This window comes from Diabrotica undecimpunctata, chromosome 3 (genome assembly GCF_040954645.1).
Source record: "Diabrotica undecimpunctata isolate CICGRU chromosome 3, icDiaUnde3, whole genome shotgun sequence".
Classification (NCBI taxonomy): domain Eukaryota; kingdom Metazoa; phylum Arthropoda; class Insecta; order Coleoptera; family Chrysomelidae; genus Diabrotica; species Diabrotica undecimpunctata.
The window spans coordinates 161108654-161123060 of record NC_092805.1 but is presented as its reverse complement, the minus strand read 5'-3'; the positions used below and the strand labels follow the sequence as shown (position 1 = coordinate 161123060).

The 14407-nt window shown below is 34.4% G+C and overlaps 1 protein-coding gene across 1 annotated transcript in view; it reads right to left on the bottom strand.

Moving 5' to 3' along the window:
- The window catches only part of LOC140437714 (uncharacterized), a 312507-nt gene that overhangs the window by 186252 nt on the left and 111848 nt on the right, over positions 1-14407 (bottom strand). The window lies entirely within an intron of this gene.

Sequence of the window (14407 nt, the reverse complement as noted above, 5' to 3'; positions counted from 1 at the left end):
AATCCACATCTCAGAAGCTTCCAGCTTTCTCATTAAGTCAACATTTACAGTCCAAGCTTCGGCACCATAAAGAAAAATAGAGTGGATATAACATTCTACCATCCGGTATCGGATTTGCAAATTGAGTCTTTATTTACGCAGAAATTTCCTCATCGACAAAAAGACTGCTCTTGATTGCTCTATTCTTGCCCTTTTCCTTGCTGATATTTATTACTCTGTCAACCGTTTGTAAAGTGTTTAACTATTAAAACAGTGTTATCCGCAAATCGTATTATTTCTTTTGAATACATATTAAATAGAACAGGTGATTATAAACAATCCTGCCCGACACATTTTTTAATCTCTGCCTCTTTTTTCCTTCTTTTATTATAGCTTTCTGTTTATAATGGATTATGCTGATGATGATGATGATAATGATGATGATGATGATGTGTGTGTGTGTGTGTTTGTATTTGTGGTGTGTGTGCGTGTGTATGGTTAGAAATATGACTGCGGATTACTGGATCGATTAGACAATTCGCCTAACCAATAATAGATGAGGATGATGATGATGATTCTGATATCTAAGTTTGTCTGTTAGAGCAATTGTATGAGGCGGTCATATTTGACTTGTTCGATAGCTTTTTAATCCAATGTATTGGCTAGTTTACATCCATAACTCATGAAACTGATTTTTCCATGAACTTAACAATCTTTTACATTTGTTTTTTTTTGGGAAATGCAATGAAAGTATATACACTTCTCCAAGAAATTGGTGGAACGCACCACTTCAATAAATCAATTTTATTTGTAAACAGGCAAATTCGAGAGTCGCAGATGACACATCATAGGTAGGTCCACAGAATCTCTGACTGAAGCATTTCGGTCGTTAAGAGGATCTGCACACAGAATGAGACTAAATATAAATGTTCAAAAGACCAAATATATGTGTTGTACTAAGTCAAGCAACCCGACACCTACACGAATAATAATTGATGACCTAGAACTGGAAGGTGTTGACACCTTCATATACTTAGGGTCGCTGCTAACCAAAGATAACAACGTCAGTGAAGAAATCAAAAGAAGAATAGTGCTCGCCAATAAGTGTTACTATGGCTTAAGAAGACAGATGGCCTCAAAAATGCCTAGAGAAATTAAACTGACTGTATACAAAACACTAATAAGACCAGTGCTAACATATGGTTCAGAAACTTGGACACTAACACAGAACGACCAAGAATTGCTCAAACGTTTTGAGCGAAAAATACTAAGACGAATATATGGAGGCATAAAAGAACAAGGTTTGTGGCACAGGTGTTACAATTTTAAGTTGTATAGAAGATTTGGAGAACCTGACGTTGTAAAATTCATTAAGGTAGCACGCCTCAGATGGATAGGTCATGTAATCAGACGAGAGGAAGATGCCATAGTCAGAAAAGTTTTTGACCGAAGAGGGCCGATCGGACAACGAAGAAGAGGAAGACCGAGACTTAGGTACCAAGACAACCTAGAAAATGATTTGAAGTCTATCGGAATTAGAGCATGGAGAAGAGTTGCCAGAGACAGGGGCGAATGGAGGATTGTTCTGAGGAAGGCTTTGGCTCATAAAGAGCTGTAACGCCACTGATGATGATGATTGGCTAGTTTACATCCATAACTCATGAAACTGATTTTTCCATGAACTTAACAATCTTTTACATTTGTTTTTTTTTGGGAAATGCAATGAAAGTATATACCCTCCTCCAAGAAATTAACGCACCACTTCAATAAATCAATTTTATTTGTAAACAGGCAAAGAATAAAAAATAAAACTTCACCAGATTTATTCTGCATTTTATTAGTAATTATAACAATTTGTCTAATCATCAGAAAATATTGAAGTACAGGAGAAAAAAAAAATAAAACGGAAAATTCTAAAAAAATAATGATAAGAAAAGTAAACTAAAATATGAAAAAAGTTTTAATAACGAGTGTTTCCACCTCTACTGCGTATGCGTCACATCGTTGGCCCATACTTAAAATTAATTGCCGTATTTTATTTTGGTCTAGTTCTCTCCAAATCTGGATCAGCCTCTTTCCCATTTCCTGTAAGTTGTTTGGTTGGATCAGTGTCGCTCTTTATCGCCTACCAAGGATATCCCCGAGATTTTTAATTGAATTTAAATACGGACTATGTGCTGGCCATTCCATAGTGTTAACTTCTACCTCTTCTAGATAATTTCTGACGATCTGTGCAGCGTGAGGTCTGGCATTATCTTGCATTAGTAAGAAATTTTCACTACATGTTACTCCAGGATCTCCAATATGTACCTTTCAGCTGTAACAGTTCCATTTTGTATGACCACTAGGTCCGTACGCGCGGTCAAAGAAATATAACTATATACCACCCCACATTATAACGGATCCTGCACCAAAAAATGTGGTGTGTGAGAAGTTACACTGAGCATATCCGAACGTTCGCAACACGTCTGTCGTTATTGTACAAACAAAATCGTGATTCATCAGTAAATAGCACTTGTTCCCAGTCAGCCTCTAACCAATTAACGTATTCTCTGACAAAATGTAGTCTCCCCCTTCGATGCTCTGCAGTTAATAGAGGACCTCGGGCGGCAATCCTAGGTGTTAAGTTGTATTCCCTAAGTCGCTGGCGAACAGTTTCAGTACTAATTTGTATAGCATGCACGTCTCGAAGCTGAATTTGTAGACTTCGATGTGTTACAAAACGTTGTCGAAGAGCAGAAATTCTTAAAAATCGATCTTGAATAGGGGTAGTTACCCGGTTTCGTCCTTGCCCTGGTCTGCGAGTATGATCCCCTGTTTCGAGGAATCTTTCTAACACCCGTGAGACGGATCTGTGGGACACATTAAACCGACGACCAATTCTTCGGTAACTCCAACTTTCTTCCGACAGTATCACTGCTTGGGCACATTCATCTCGGGTTAAATTACGTGATTGACGCTCCATAATAAACACAATTAACAATAATCAACAAATAAACAGTACCCAAATAAAATTCGTGAACACTTGGAAATTAGTATAGGTATTTATAGAATTAGTACATTTTTTGCTTCTTTTTGTTTTGTTGCAAAAAAAACAATAGCGATAAAACACAGTCAATAAATATAGAGTGTACGAATAGCATATACAAGGGGCTTGCAAAATATAACATTACAATGGAAATTTTTATTAACGCTAATAAAATATTTTAATATTTCAAAGTGGTGCGTTAATTTGTTGGAGAAGTGTATTAAATAGAAATAATAATCTTCACTGGAACTTGATCAGAGCCTTCCCGTCCAATTTGTTGTTTTTTGTTAGTGCATATAATTGCTTGGTCAGAGACCAAAAACCACTGAGCCTCTAAAAAGCATACGAACAAGCTGAATTTTTCCACTTATATCCTTGGACTTTTTCTTAAAACCCCCTCATAAGTTGGAAAATGGAAAACATCGATTTGCCAAGAATCTGTACGTTGCAGAAAAAAAAATATTTCAGTTAAGAAAATAAGAGATAATTTTGAACAAATATGTTAATTAGCACTTTTGACGTAGAACAAACCGTTCTCTCAGAAACAACGCTTGAAGCAACCGACGATTTTGAATGTCAGTTAAGCGCGCGAAATCAATTTTTTTTAATCTGTATTAACTCGACGGTAAAAATTCGATATCTTTTTATCAGAATGTTCTATCGACAATCAAAATTCGTTTTATAGGTAAAGAGTGCAGCTTTCGTACAGCTTTTTGCGTTTTGATGCCAATGAAACCCGTTTCTATAAAGCTGAACAAATTCCACCCAATGCCGTCTTCGTGAAAGCATTTACCGTGAATTGAGACCGTTTGTAATATGAAAGTTTTTTGACTCCAAAATATGCCTCAAAATATGAGGCATACTTCAAATGCCTCATATTTGTTGCCAAAACTGTTTTGAAGATTAAGCTCTAAAAATGGAATTTCTGCAGCAAGCGGTCAATGGAAGTAATAAATTTATAGAAGCTGATTTATTTCATTTGCGGCAAAACACAAAAATTGCATACGTAAGCTGCTCTTTTTACCTTTAAAACTCATTTTGATTTTTGTCGATAGGACACGCTGATTTCGAATTTGTACCATCCAGTTGATACAAATTTTGTTTAAAAACTGCAAATTTTATTTCGCGAGCGCGTAATTGACATTCAAAACCGCCGGTCGCTTTAAGCGTTGTTTCTGAAAGAACGGTCCATTCTATACACTAAGTTTTTTTTAATTATCTAAGGTACGTTTCTCATTTGAAACTTTTGTATGATGATTTTCGGTTTAACCCCCACTTCGAAGGGGGTTTTGTAGGAAAGCTCGAGAGAAGAAGTGGCAAATACTTTGGCATCGTTTGGGGGTCCCAATATTGATATTCTCAGCAAAATTCAGCTTGTTCGTCTCGTTTTTAGAAATCAAATCTCTGATGACCTTTTACTTAAGAATTTTGCTATATTTTAATAACTTTTTATACTGTGTTAGAAGTAGTAAGACAAATCAAGAAAAGAAGTTTAACTAAGTGGCTTTTTTCCCTTTTTATATCTATAAACCGTACTTTTTTTATACCATAAGTTTATGCCATTACCATTAAAATTATAGCTAGTCCTAATATAGTAAAAGTGTATCACATATGCAAGTGTTAACCTAACAAATTCAATCTTTTAACAGGTATTAAACCGTAAACAACGACCGATGTCATTATCCGACATCTGAGAAAAAGATGAATATTAATATTTTAAATGATTCGTTTTCCACAAACACACACAACACTGCACATGTCTATTTGTGGCAATTATTTCGTCGTTCTGCAGTTACATTTATGGTCTTTCCCACTTTCCAATTGGATATATGAAGAAAGCGGGGAAGAGGGTATGGAACGTTCGTTAAAAACGGCAAACGGCATGGAAAATATTTCATTAACAAAGCTTTCCGCTTTTTGCCCTTTTGTCCTTTTAAACACCACGGCGGCAATGCCAGCCGTTTTGTTGGCCACAGCCACACTGTGTACTTTACTTACATTTGTACGAATAAAAATACAACTAGGAAGCCGATTTTCCGGGTAGTATATGTAGAGATGTATACGTGGAACCGTTACGCTTTAATAATTTGAAGTTTTTTATTTAAAACAGTACCGTTTCAATATGTAGAACTGCTATGATAATCTTGGAACAAAAACAAACTGAAATGACACAATTCACAAATTGTTGGAGATTAATTTTTTATAGGAGGTTAAATATTAAATTACATCACTATACTTCTTCTTCTTGTAGTTCTTTCTCCTCTCGGAGGTTGGCTATCATCATAGCTGTCCGTACCTTATTGGCGGCTGCTCTAAAAAGATCTACTGAGCTGCAACTATACCACTCTCTTAGGTTTCTCAGCCAGGAAATTCTTCGTCTTCCTATGGATCTTTTACCCTTGATTTTACCTTGCATTATGAGCCTTAATGCAAGTAATTATCTCATATTTCGCACCTCTGGTAATGTGGCCTAAATATTCCAGCTTTCTTGTTTTGATGTGCCTTATGACCTCGCAATCCTTTTGTAGCCTTCATAACACTTCTACATTTGTAACTCGTTGGGTCCATGGTATTTTCAAAATCCTTCTATAGCACCACATCTCAAATGATTCCAACTTCTTTATATTATCCACTTTTAGTGTCCAGCTTCCATTCCATACAACACAGTCGAGAACACGTAGCATATTAAGGCTATTATCCTCAGATCCAGAGGAAGGTCTCCATTGACAAACATTGTTTTCATTTTTATAAATGCTTATCTTGCAATTTTAATGCGTGTCATTATTTCTCTACCTTGGTCATTGTTTTCATTTACCCAGGTTCCCAGATATTTGTAGTTATTCACTCTTTCTACTTGTTTTCCCTCGATATCTAGCCTTCCTACTGTATGTTGCTTAGAAATAATCATGAACTTGATTTTCTTAACGTTCATTTGTAGTCCATATTTGATACTGACTTGATGTAATCTATTTACTAAGCATTGCAATGCTTCTAGACTGTCTGCAAAAACAGCGATGTCTCCTGCAAATCTTATGTTGTTTAAGATTTTTCTGTTTATTGATATACCCTGTTGTCCCTCTGATATTGCTTCCTTAAAAATAGCTTTGCTGTACAGATTGAATAGCAATGGAGACAGCACGAAACCCTGTCAAACACCTCTTTTGATTTCTATTGTTTCTGTTTCGACATTTTCGATTCTAACCTTAGCTTTTTGATTCCAGTACAGATTGACAATAATTGACATCACTATACAAATTACGCTAAATATCCCTAACGATTTTTAAAGTTATCGAAATTTTCGCATCATATTTACTGTTATAGGGTCCCGATGGAGTATTTTGTTCTCAAAACTTAGGTTCTTTAACATTTTCTTTTTTTTTTAATATAATTTAGTATAATAAATTCCGGAATTGTGAATCGATTTGCCAGAAATAAGAGATATAAACTATAAATTAACCCCACAGAAGGAAAGGAAAACAAATAAAGATAAGCTAAATTTTACATTTAATTATTATACAGTGTGTAAAAGCCAAATGGAATTTAGGTTACGGTACATATTTATAAAAATCCCGAAACACGTCAAATTTAAATTATAACTTGACATTCTTTAACGTGAAAATGCAACCCCTACCTTCAACCCCCTTAGAATGACAGGTACAACCCCCAATTTTTAAAATAGGAAGTATAGGCTTGTGATATATCGTTTGAAAGATCTTTTCATTCTCCATTAAAAAATGTCACTTTCAAGTTTATTAAGATTAATTAAGATAAAATAAATTAAAATCATGTGGTTACCGAAGTTCGCTACAATACAATCAAAAACTAAAATGTAATGCAAAACGTAATAAAATATAGAACACGAAAAAGAACTATGAATGTTAATAAAGTAGATGTTCAAAATGTTCACCACGAACGTCTTGGCAACATCTTAATCTCAAATAAAACTGTCTTCTAACATTATTTAACATAACAGGCGTGATCGACCTAATCGCAAGCGTTATTCGTTCTTTTAAGTCATTTAAATCAGAAGGTTTAGTTTTGTACACATGGCTCTTTACATATCCCCATAAAAAGAAATCTAATAATGTAAGATCAGGTGATCGCGCTAGCCATTCAATCGATCCTCGCCTCCCTATCCACCGATTGGGAAATATTGTATCGAGGTACTGCCGGACATTAAGTTGGTAATGTGGTGGTGCTCCATCCTGCTGAAACCATATCGTATTCGCTGGAACTTGAGGGTTTCCTGGATCAGGATATAAATTTGCCAACGTTGGAATGATATCATTTTGAAGTAGTGCCAAATAATTATTGCCATTCAAGTTGCCCTCAATGAAAAAGGGACCAATGATATTGTTTCCTACAATCCCTGCCCAAACATTAACCTTTTGAGGGTATTGAGTGTGTTCTTCTCTCATCCAGTGAGGATTTTCCTTGGCCCAGTAGCGGCCATTTTGCCGATTAGCATGACCGTTAAGTGAAAAAGTACACTCATCAGAAAACATAACGTCTTCTAATTGGATAATATTGTTATCCAACATGTCCATCATTTGCTCACAAAAAAAAGTTCTCCTATCAAAATCGTCTTCCATGAGCTCCTGAGTAGGTATCATCTTATAGGGATGCAATTTATTTTCTTTTAATATGTTTACTATCGATGTATGGCTAGCATTGAATGTAGTGGATGCCTGTCTACTCGATGTATGTGGATTTTTCTGAAACTCAAGCAACACATCTAATTTTAGTTCATCACTCAGTGCATTGGCAGCTGCTTTTTTTATCTGCCTTACATGACCAAACTCGCGAAACTGCTTCTCTATTTTACTTATTGTCCCTTGGGATATAGACGGTAAATTAGAAAATTTCTCATGAAATAGGCGAGTTACTTCCTGTTGTGTTCGGGTGTTATCTCCGTAACCAATCATTTGTAAAACTGTTATTTTATGCATTTCCGTTAATCTAACCATTTTTCAGAATTGAATTGAACGAACTTTTTACTTAAATTAAAATACTGGCAACTTAAATAAAACAATTTATTAATGCGTGTTAAAATAACGTTGCCACTGAAATTCTTTAAAGTTTTTTAATGGTTACCAGCAAAAAACCACATTGCTATGGTTTTTGTTCACGTTCTCATTATCAAGACCTAAACGGGAAATAAGTTTTAAGTATATTTTAGCGAATTTCGGTAACCACATGATTTTAATTTATTTTATCTTAATTAATCTTAATAAACTTGAAAGCGACAACATTTTTGAATGGAGAATGAAAAGACCTTTCAAACGATATATCACAAGCCTATACTTCCTATTTTAAAAATTGAGGGTTGTACCTGTCATTCTAAGGGGGTTGAAGGTAGGGGTTGCATTTTCACATTAAAGAATGTCAAAATTTAAATTTGACGTGTTTCGGGATTTTTTATAAATATGTACAGTAACCTAAATAATGAATTTATTTCATTTGGCTTTTACACACTGTATATTATATTTCATCAAAATGTACATTTAAAGAAAATAAAGTACTTTAAGACACGTTTAAGCCATTTTAGTTAGGGGATGTATGCCTGAGATGGCATGCATTTTTTAGTTAGTTCACACTTTTTTTTTTTCGAAATGCCTTATATGAATTTTAGCTGAGAAAAATGATAACTTAAATTGAAACCAAACACAAAAAATATTATAAGTAGCATTTATTATTAATTCGGGTAAGTATAAAACAATAAATAAAAAACTCTTACAGGTGCCACCTTACCTAAATATTTGTGGGTAAGAAGGCATACCTACCAAAATAAAAAAAATACCCTACACTCTACATAATATCGCAAATGTATGGGTTAGGAAATGGTGAGAGTAATTACAACAAAACGTTTTTGAACGGATAGGACACATAATCAGAAGAGCAGCAAACGAAATGATAAAAAAAAGGTACGAGATGGAACCCAATCCAACGAAAAGTCAAAAGAGACCAAGAACAAAATGGGGTAATGACATTAAAACCATCAAAATTCATGAAAATAAAACAATGGAAAGATAAATGTAGTAATGGGAAGAAATGGATGCAGATAACGAAATCAGCCTAAATAGGCAATAAATTGTAACTAAAACAGAGAGAGAAAGGAGAACTATCCACTTCATAATAGGATAATACGATAATACGTAAGTCATAATCCGAAAGGTTTAAAAGGCGAGGATGATAATGATGTTGTTCGACTGGGTTTAGTGTTATGCATCTACCTCTTTTGTGCTTCATAACGTACAATCTCTGTACCCCAGGATTTGATTTTCGTTTCTTGTTCGATTACTTTTTCTTGTCAAGTTTAGAGATAATGGTTTACTATGTGATGATTGTATGAAGTAGTTATCAATGAGTTCAATTACAGAGTTTTCAAGATACATAAAAGTGGACTGTCTTTTTTCTAGATTCACGTGATTTTATCTGTATATTAATTTTATCGATTACAAACATGCCTTAATATGAACCTGCTTATTTGCTAAACAAAGCTATTTTTCCATCATCACAACAACTATATCCAAAGAAAACACAACTTTTCTTTCAATTTTTTCTCGAAGCGAGATAAGAATTATGCAATTTTGTGCGATTTCTGTGTTGTCAAAGGCACATTACGCTCCATCAACTTCTCTTTATTTACAAAGAAAGAACTGGCGGCCGAAACAGCTCCAAAAGAAAATTTAATATCCAATTTTTATATCATTATATACTTTCGCCCGATTTGACGCATCCACAGGCGCGAAAGATTCGTAATTATCCTTCAAAAAAAGAAGCGACTGCTTTTTTTCCTTTTTGTTATGTCGAAATTTTCTCAGCTATGGATACAGCCTCAAAGGGGGTGGCTACTCTCCAATTATAATATTACCAGTTAGGAGACACTTAAAATTTACATTAGTATTGGAAAAAGTGGTAATAATAAATTAGGTAGTAGAAAACTGATATAAGACAAAATACGAAACCATCAAAAATATTAAGAATCTTTAATATTATATTTAAATATTATAAAAGGGTAAACAGGCAAATATTAGGAGTCAAAAAAAGATAAATTTGGGATAGAATTTAGAAACTTAATTACAAAATTGACTTGATAAAGAAATTAAATATATAGGATAATTGGAGGAGGCTGTAAAATGACATAAATAAGGGATATAAATATATCTTCTCCCTTCATTATGTCTCTTAGTTCATGGTTCATTCTTCTTCTCATTTCTCCGTTGTCCATTCTTATCGGGCCCATAATCCGTCTAAGAATTTTCCTTTCGAAAATTCTCAATTTTTCTTCATCTTTGTCCGTGAGGAACATTGTCTCAGCTGTGTACGTAACTACTGGTCTGATTGCAACTCTGTATATTTTCAGTTTTGTATTTCTGGATAAGTTCTTGTCCTTCATGAGCCTATGATATCTTCAGTATATTTTGTTGCCTGCTAGTATTCGTTCCGTTACTTCTTCACTTCTCTTGTTTTGGGCATTTACTATAACTCCCAAATATTTAAATTGTTGAACTCTTTCAAAAGTGTAGTTTTCTATTTTGATTTCTCTCGTCTTGATATCTTCTCTTCTAGAGCAGAGTAGATATTTTGTTTTTCCTTCGTTAATTTCTAGACCTCTTTTTCGTGCTTCTTTTTCCAATATTGTTACTGCTTCTTTTAATCTTTCCTTGTCTCTTCCCATAAGAACTAAATCATCTGCATATGCAACTATTTGTGTTGAGGAGTGGGCTATAGTTCCTTTAATTTTGCTGGCCTTGACTGTTCGTTCTACTGCTATGTTGAATAATGTGGTTGACAGGGAATCGCCTTGCCGCACTCCTGTTTCTATTGCAATTGATTTTGTGCTACCTTCTTCTATTATTTCTTTAGCTCGAACTCCATCCATTGTCATTTTTGTTAATCCGATTAATTTTGCTGGTATATCTTGATTTTTCATTTCAATAAATAATTTATTTCTTCCAATACAGTCAAAGGCTTGTCTGAAGTCTACGAAGAGGATGTGGAGTTCTATGTTGTGTTCGTGGCATTTTTCGATTGTTTGTGTAACTATGTGGATCGCATCTGTAGTGGATCTGCCTTCTCTGAATCCTTGCTGGTAGTCCCCAATTTTTTTCTCTGTGAATTGAAGGGCTGTTAGAATTTTATATGTTGTGCTCAGTAGAGATATTGCTCTATAGTTGTTACAGTTTGTTGCTTCTACTTTCTTAAATATTGGTATAATTCTGCCTTCTTTCCAATTATCGGGCATTTCTTCTGCTTCCCATATTCTAACTATTAGGTTATAGATGCTTGTTAATAACTTTTCCCCTCCGATTTTAATCAGCTCATTGGGAATTTCATCTAGGCCGGGGGTTCTTTTCTGTTTCATTTTTTGAATGATGTCTAAATATTCATCATATGTTGGTATACCTATTTCATTATCTCTAATGTCTTCCATTGCGCCTACTTCCTCTTCCGAGCTTTCTTTGCATCTATATAGCTCTGTGAAGTGTCTTTCCCATGATCTACTGTCAATTTTAACTACTGGTCTGCCTTTTCTTTGTTGAGCTTTTAGGTATCCAAATAGTTTTTTAACAGCTCCTTTAACAGCTCTTCCATCCACAGTTTTTTTTTGTCCTTGCAACAATTATCCGCTGCTTTCTTTTTTTCTTTATATTCGTTTCGATGATGTTATTCTTCAGTTGATATCCATTTATCTCTTGCTTGTTTTTTCTGTTTGATTTTGATTTCGCATTCTGCATCAAACCACTCTTTCCTTCTTTTTGTTTTCCTCTCTCCTAGCACCTCTTCAGCTGAATTCAAAATAGATTCTTTTATATTTTCCATATGTCCTCTTTGTTATTTGCTTTTGTTAGATTTTCCTTTAGGGTTGTCTCATATTGTTCTCTTAGATCCTGTACTTTTAACTTCTCCAGATTTCATCTTCTTTTGTTTTGTCTTGTTCTCTCTGCTTTAATTGTCTTTATTTTGATTTCTCCTATTACTAGAAAATGGTCTGTGTCCGCGTTTGCTCCTCTATACGATCTGACATCGTGCATTATTGCTTTCCATTTTTTGGATATTAGTATGTGATCTATCTGATTGCCATCTGTTGTGCCAGGTATCAACCATGTTACTTTATGCTCTCTTCTGTGCATGAAGTTTGTGCTTATAAAGTAACTGTTTGTTATTGCTGCTAGTTGGCATAATTTTCTTCCGTTATCGTTTGTCTCGTCATGAATGGTTTCTTTCCCTGCTACTTCCTTTTAGTGGTTTTCTTTGCCTACTTTTGCTTTGAAGTCACAAAGCATTAGTACTATATCATTTCTGGGTAACCTTTCATATAGTTCTTCCAGTTGTTCATATTATTCAATTTTATCATTTTCTGGTGCATTTTCTGTCGGTGCATATATGTTTATGATTGTCATTGGCTTGTTTGTTTTCTATTTTTATAAATGGCATTCGTCCATTTATCGCTTTAAATTCTATAACTTTGTCCCTTATCTTATTGTTAACCATTAATGCTGTGCCGTTTTTCCATTGCTTGTTTTATCCCGAGTAGTATAGTTGTGGTTTTTCTTTTTGATATTTCCTTCTCCTTTCCATCGTACTTCTTGTAGTGCTAGTATGTCTATTCTGTATCTTTGCATTTTTCTTGCTACCTCTTACATTTTTCCTGGTCTCAATAATGTGTGAACGTTCCAGGTTCCTACTTTTACTCTATTTTTCTTCTTGTTTTTTCTTTTTCTATCTCTTTTTCTTATGTTTGATTCGTTATTCTTTTTCCTTGCTAGTTTCGTCATCTGTTTTTCATCCGTTTTCTTTAAAGCCTCTTTACATTCCATAGACGCGTTTTCCATATTCATTTGCCGGGATGTTTTAGTGATACTGGTCGTTTGTTCTTTACTATGTGCTACTTTTACATCCGATCCCAGTTTTTTGGCTTTGTGCCAGTATTATCCGCGGTCTTGGTTATTTTCGCCATATTTTCTGATTTAAAACCTAAAATTTAAGACCTAAAACATTTAAAACTTTCTTTTTTCAATTACACTAGTACGTTTTGCTATAAACTACACCTAAAATTGTCTTCTTGGATGCATTTTCCGTGACGAGCGATCGTTTGTAAATTAAAACATTAAATTCTGCGTTTTTTATTCATATTTCAAATGCCTCATATTTGTTGCCACAACCCAAAATTAAAATTTCATGTCATAGGTTTTAAAGATTGATCTCTAAAGAGGGAAATTTTATTACGATTGGCCAACAAAAGTAATCAATTTTATTGATCTCACGAGAGTCGTAAAAAATGGCAAAAATCGCGCTACATTTATTTATTTAACTGCTTTGTAAAAACTTTATTTTCGACAAAATACAAAAACTGTTTACGAAAGCTGCTCTCTTTACCTTTAAAACCCATCTTGATTTTTGTCGATAGGACACTTGGATCAAAAGATATCGATTTTTTACCGTCGAGCTGATACAAATTTTATTGAACATTGATTTCGCGCGCGTAGCTGACATTTAAAATCAACGGTCGCTTCAAGCGTTGTTTCTAATAGAACAGTTCATTCTACGCAAAAAGTGCTAATAAAAACTTTTTTGTTCAATATTATCTCAGAAACATTTTTTGCTGCGGCGTACAGATTCTTGGTAAATCAATTTTTTTGCATTTTTACCCCTCTATGAGGGGGGTAAAAGTAACTATTCCAAGAAAAAGAATGCCAGACAGTGTAGCGACTATCGACTTATCAGTTTAATGAGTCACACGCTCAAAATTTTTATGAAAATATTGCATTGTCGCATATATAAACTTTGTGAGGGGATAACTGGTGATGAGCAGTTTGCTTTCCGAAACGGTATGGGTACTCGAGAAGCTCTTTTTTGCATGCGAATACTCTTACAAAAGAGCATTGAGTTTAGGAAAAATATTTACGTATGTTTTATAGATTTCGAAAAAGCCTTTGATAGAGTACCACATACATTATTATTTCAATGCTTAGACTCAGTTGGTCTGGACACGTATGTTATTAGATTGCTTAAAAATCTTTACTACAATCAGACCGCTTGTGTTAAGGTGGACCAAGAGGTTTCAGCTAAAGTTTCTATTAAGCGTGGTGTCAGACAGGGATGTGTTATGTCACCGATGTTGTTTAATGCCTACACTGAACCAGTTTTTGAAATAGCGTTAAATAATCGCCGCGAAGGTGTTAAGATCGGTGGTGAAATTATTAACAACATCAGATACGCCGATGACACCGCAATAATGGCAGAGAGTCTTCAAACCTTGTTGAATGCTGTAAACAACGAATGCACTGAAAAGGGCTTAACAATCAACGCAAAAAAAAAACAAAATGGATGGTGGTCGGAAAAATTAATATCGAAGACTCAGTACTAAGATTAGATAACAAAATCCTGGAAAGG